The sequence below is a fragment of the Centruroides sculpturatus genome, unplaced genomic scaffold (genome assembly GCF_000671375.1).
Source record: "Centruroides sculpturatus isolate CEXI.00-Female unplaced genomic scaffold, Cexi_2.0 scaffold214, whole genome shotgun sequence".
Lineage (NCBI taxonomy): Eukaryota > Metazoa > Arthropoda > Arachnida > Scorpiones > Buthidae > Centruroides > Centruroides sculpturatus.
Window position 1 is genome coordinate 739398 of NW_019384569.1, and position 6317 is coordinate 745714.

The 6317-nt window shown below is 34.9% G+C and overlaps 1 pseudogene; it reads left to right on the forward strand.

Moving 5' to 3' along the window:
* The first annotated feature begins 2430 nt into the window (after positions 1–2430).
* LOC111624138 lies at positions 2431–3691 on the forward strand (annotated as a pseudogene).
* The last annotated feature ends 2626 nt before the right edge of the window (positions 3692–6317 follow it).

Sequence of the window (6317 nt, forward strand, 5' to 3'; positions counted from 1 at the left end):
ATTATTGTATTACTTAAATAATTTTTTATTAGTTTTAATATTGAAAAGCTTTTTTCAGTGTAGGCAGTACTCACCAGTATTGTTATCAAAATTCGAACGGCAATGTAAATATTTGGATAAATTTCAAGTTATTTTCTGTTATGTATTGGAACAGCTTTTTCACATTTTTAATGAAGTTGGGTAAATTTGGGATCATTGTTTGTAATTTTTTATATAATTTGTAAGGTTGTAAGTCACTGCTCTCACTCGCGGGACTGAATGTAAATCTTGACAGTTTTTTAATATTTGCTTTTTTGGAATATTTTTTTAACTTGCTTAGATCATAGAGAAAGCCAAAATTTTCAAAACGTTGATTTAAAGACATAAATCCCGAATTCATATTGCTTATTATAGAATCAATTATGGTGTTAAAAAAATCTGTTTCATACCGACTTTTTGGAGACTGTATAAGTTGATCGCTGCCTTCATCATTGAACATCATTTTCTTTTCAGCTACCCTTTCATTTTTAAAGTCTTTTCTATTCTCAATAAATTGACGAGCTTCAGACAAGCATTTTTTTAATCCAGTTTGTCGATATTCTTTGATCCAGTCACAAAATGTATACAAATGTTCAAGAGCATTGCTTAAATGGACTTGTAAAGGTTGCTATAATTTGCTTATGATATTAACACGTGATAATATCTCATACCATACATGTAACGATATGATAAATTCTAAACTGAGATTTCGTTTAAAACCAAATCACAATCAGTGAGTGTGTCTGATCGTTTTGTTTGATTTTTTAAGCTTTCGATGCATTCAACATCAAATTGCAATAATACAGACTTCACTCCCTCGATTCTGCTTTCTCACCTTGTGTCTGATAAAGGCTTCATAGTAAGCTTTAATTTGCCTTTGATTAATTCGCATCGTTTGCTGGAAGTTGAAAATAGCAAATAAATTTTCTGAATAGAACCAAAAAATGTTTTTGCTGCCACAGAAGAATTAGCTGCGTTTACCAACAGCAGATTCCAGCTATGTCAACCGCAAAGTGTAAAAAATGCCATGGGATTAATATTTAATATTCGAGTTTTAACTTCAACTAGTTACGGGATACTTTACTGTGATACTTTGATTGGCTTTCTAGCCATTGAGAATCGTGAAAGTAACGTAAACAAACACAATGTGAAATCCCCAGCTCTGGCTAGCAAGGATTCCTCGTGATAGCAACCCAATGCTAGCAAATGTTGCTAGACAAATAAAAACAAATTTGGTATGTCAATATATCTATTGTTTCATGATGAGTAAAACTTTCTCGTTGAGTTTACAGCTTTTATGTAATGCATAAACCTTTGAAGCGCGAGGCCCCTCGGACAGCGAGGCCATAGACGGTGGTCCACGTTGCCCACACCTTATGCCGCCTCTGAACATAATCATCTTGACAAGTTGCTGGAAAGGGAGGTGTGACCATCCCTGACTTCCCTGGTGGTTCACATATTGGTTTTTCAGGAGTGGGGTTCAACTTTCTCAAAAAATCGATAAGGCGAAAAAGGGCATAATCAAGTAGGAGGTTGATTTCAGTAGGATTAGAATTTTTAGAGTAGGAGGTATATTTAATATCAGTAGAAATAATGGAGGACAATTCCCAACCTTAACCTGCGGCTGGGCCAGGCAACCCAAATCCGAATCCAGTACCAAGCCCTGTTACATTAGGAGGTCTAGGCAGTATAATACCCTTAATACCTGTATTCTCAGGAGAAGCAGGAGATCCCAGATTAACAGATTTTTTTGATTCATTGGTAATGGTAGAATAGTAGCAGCCTGGTTGAAGGCACAAATGCTAGTTGTGGTCAAGCTCAAACTGACGGGTATAGCTCGGGAATTTGTGAGAATAGATCGGAGAATCAAGGAGATTGATGAATTCAATGAGTTTAAGTGTATTATGATACAGTGCTTTGAGCATGAACCATTTTTATTTAGACTAAGTAGATTCTATGCTTGTGTGCAAAGAAAAGGCGAAGATGTTCAGACATATGCCACTCAATTTCAGGCGTTGGCAATGGAGATAGAAGTCACGCTGGAACCATGTGCAAATGATGTGGAAGTTGCTCTAATGCGAAGAATTCAAAATAAAGAACTAGACGAATGGTTAAAAGCACAATTTTTAAGTGGAGTAGATATATGCATCAGACAACAAACCATGAGCCGTGAACCTATAACTTTTGATGAAGCTTTAAAAGCTGCAATTAGCGAAGAGACAATTGAAGAACTCATTATAATAATTTGAATCCGAAAAAGAATTTCTTATTGATTTACAGGGTGGAGAATTGATTATTTCCACACAAACTGTAATACCTCTTTTAAACTCAAAGAATTTGTTTTTGTTCTTTGTTGTTATTTTGTATCATATATATATATATATATTAAATTGGAGAATTTGACTATTTGGCATGGCACAGTTTGGCCTATGTCAGCCTTGTGCCATAAAACACCAACCATCCAATCATCTAACATGAATTGGATTCAATGTTTTCAATTTACTTTTAGACATGCTTCGAAACAGTCTTGTCAGAGTTTATGAATTGTCTTGGGAAAATAAGTTACTAATTCTTCTAATGAAGTTAAAGTTAGATTTGGGCTATTCAGTGTTAGATGCATTGTTTGGAATTCATAGAACTAGGATTAAAATGTATTTTTTACAAATTTTAGAAATTATTTTTAATTGCAACACAAGATTGGATCATTTGGCCAACAAAATCATCTATTAAGGCTACATTATTTTAATTATTTAAAGAAAATTATCCTGAAACAAGAGTAATCATTGACTGTACAGAATTAAAACTGAGAAGCCATCATCAGTTCAACATCAAATTCAGTTTTATTCCTACTATAAATCTGCTAATACTATAAAATGTCTTATTGGAATTGCTTCATCAGCACTTATAACCTTCCTTTCTAATGGGTATGGAGGAAGAAGTTGTAAGATACGTACGTGGTGAGTGTATTTTCAACTAGAGGATACATAAACAATACAAATAGATGTTTTGTTTTTTCACCAGTGTTTATTTTCCTTTTCAGGATCAGTTTTTACTCCGACACTCCTCGTTTGGTCTTCTATAGACAATTTCGGCAGTTATTAAAATCTCGTGACAAAAGTATTCACCGTGGTACAAACATAAGGGAACTATAACTAAATACTTAAAGCTACTTATACTAAAAGGGATGAAGAAAAGATAGGCAATAGGATAGATGGATATTTGATAGAAAAGAATGGGTACCCAAAGTGCAGGAAAGGGTTAGGGAAGAAGTTTCTGGAAGATGATAGACAAAGGAACTAACAAAGAGAAAAGGGAAACGAATGGAATACTAAGAATAGCATATACAAAATAAGGCATACGGCCACAAAGTACAGATTTGTTTATAACAAATGATATCGGATAAAAATTCTATTATAATTATGCCTTTTTTTTAAAACCAAATCAAAAGCAGTATAGTGGTAATGAAATGGTTGAAACATTCAAAATTGCTCGTGTATGAATTCACGTTGAGAGATCCATTGGTAGAATTAAAATTTTTGAAATATTGAACTGTACTGTACATTGTTCATTTCACTTCATCCATATGTAGATAAACTAATGTTTGTTTGTGTAGTATTAATAAATTTGCAGCTACCAATTATAAATGAGTCAAATTTTTTTTATAGTGTAAAACTAAATACTTATTACTTTACACTTAATACTTAAATACTATTTACAATTGCAGGTAAAGAATAATTAAAGTAGAACATTTGCTTGTTTTCTAATAGTGAATAAATGAATGTCTTATTTTTTTCCACTTTAAGTATTACATTTTGTACATCACTATAGATAAATAAATAAGAAAATTGAATATTTATTACATATAAAGCTAATTGGATTTGTGTATAATACGAGCTATTTTTTTAAAATAAAGTTTAGAATTTTTAAATTCTAAATATTTTACAAATATTTGTGGGTCTGGGAGGAGTAGTTGGTGACCCCGATGAGAGGAAGTGTCGACCTTTCAGTTAAAGGTGAACACACTCGCTTTTCTTGTGATCTGTCAGGATGACACAAGAAAGCCCTTTTCGTATGGGAGTAGTGGTTTGCTGGACGCAAAGATGACTCATACCAAGACCATATTTTATAAATTTACCGCATTCATTCAGTTAAAAGATGCTTACAATAGTAAGATGGTCTGTCCCTCATAAAGAATCGTCCCAAACGCTGGAGAGTTCCTTCCTGGGGCACGTAGGTAAGATTGCGGCAACGATTCTTCGGTGTTGTTCGTAGAGGGTTCCTCTTTTGCTGTTGGAGGCGGAGGTGTAGCCGGTCCTCATAGCACAAGTCCGATGTGGAAGGTTGATCTGTGAATTCGTCTTTGGTGGAAACTCTGCGACGAGAAGTTCAGTCCCTAGATCCTTCTTCTGCAGTGCTCAGTCCGTTAGCCTCTTGTCCCGAACTGAGCCGACCTGACTGTTTACATTCACCCTCCCATTGTCCTTGGAATTCTGGGCTTTTATAAACTTTTTCTTCCCGAAATCCTGAGATTTTGGTTGGTCCAAATGTTGGTCTCCTGAGATTTTATTGATCCCCGGATCTGTTTCCAAGGACGCAATTTAGGCTGTGGGGTCGCCAAATATCCCTGTTTGGGTTGTTTTCCTCTGGAGTCGGGTCAAGCTCTTTCCCGGATGACGGTATTGTAAATTTTACTTAATGTCTATTTTTCTGTCCCAGAGAGGAGGCAGCTGTCCCAGCCGCTGCCCCTTTTACAGGAGTGTCAGCAGGTCTTGCTATAAACTCTCTGTAAGGTGATCGTCCAAAGTTACTTGGCGGAAAATCCCTGTCTCGTTCTCACGATTGACGATCGCAGATCTTTCAATTAGGCTTGGAATGCGACAATTATGTCGTCTTGCACCCCGTTCCTTGGTCACACCGGTCCTATTTACGTAATAAGTCACTGATATATTGACTTTAGCTCGACAGCCGGTTTCCGTCCGGGGGTGTGGTCTCGGCCTCACATATCTCATTTGTCTTGAAATCAACAATTTTTTTATCTTTTTACGTGTATGGGCATTTAATTTAGAGTAAGCAAAAAAAATTTAATTTTTTGTAAATAGTCTAAAAACTTCAATTAATAAGCTTATTTTATTTCGTTTTTTCCATATACCATCAGGGTTTGCACGAAACCAGGGAACTTCATTACAAATGATAACTCCTGCATCGATTATTCTAATATTTTTTTAAGCGAAAACAAATTTTTTTGCAATTTGCTTTAATTCAATTCCATAATCAGTTGCAATTGTTCCTTTGAGTGTATAAATATGATTTCTCATTAATTTTCATTTGGGTGAGGCTGTGAAAGTTAGCGCAAAATTGAAATTTACCACAAAGGCAGACAGGATACAGTAAAAAAATAATTGATATATTTTTACAAGATAAGCTTATTTTATTTCGTTTTTTCCATATACCATCAGGGTTTGCACGAAACCAGGGAGCTTCATTACAAATGATAACTCCTGCATTGATTATTCTAATATTTTTTTAAGCGAAAACAAATTTTTTTGCAATTTGCTTTAATTCAATTCCATAATCAGTTGCAATTGTTCCTTTGAGTGTATTTTTTAAATAAAGTAGAAAGTAATAAGTGAGACTAAAATAATAAATAATGTGTTGCGAGCAAGGTGGATTTGCAATGCTATTAGCAATGCGAATCTGCCTTGCTGGCAACACATTAATTTTAGTTATCCAAAGTGTAGCTTATCCACCTGTTGAACTGATGTTCGATTACCTTGTGATCAGATAGGTAATTCAGAAGTCGGCCACGTGAGTATAGGCAGTGGTAGGGTAGTGATGCAGAGCCTTCAGCATATTAACCAAGAATTTGGAACGATAGAGAACAATGCAAATCAGAAGAATTTTATTAANATCAGGGTTTGCACGAAACCAGGGAACTTCATTACAAATGATAACTCCTGCATCGATTATTCTAATATTTTTTTAAGCGAAAACAAATTTTTTTGCAATTTGCTTTAATTCAATTCCATAATCAGTTGCAATTGTTCCTTTGAGTGTATTTTTTAAATAAAGTAGAAAGTAATAAGTGAGACTAAAATAATAAATAATGTGTTGCGAGCAAGGTGGATTTGCAATGCTATTAGCAATGCGAATCTGCCTTGCTGGCAACACATTAATTTTAGTTATCCAAAGTGTAGCTTATCCGCCTGTTGAACTGATGTTCGATTACCTTGTGATCAGATAGGTAATTCAGAAGTCGGCCACGTGAGTATAGGCAGTGGTAGGGTAGTGATGCAGAGCCT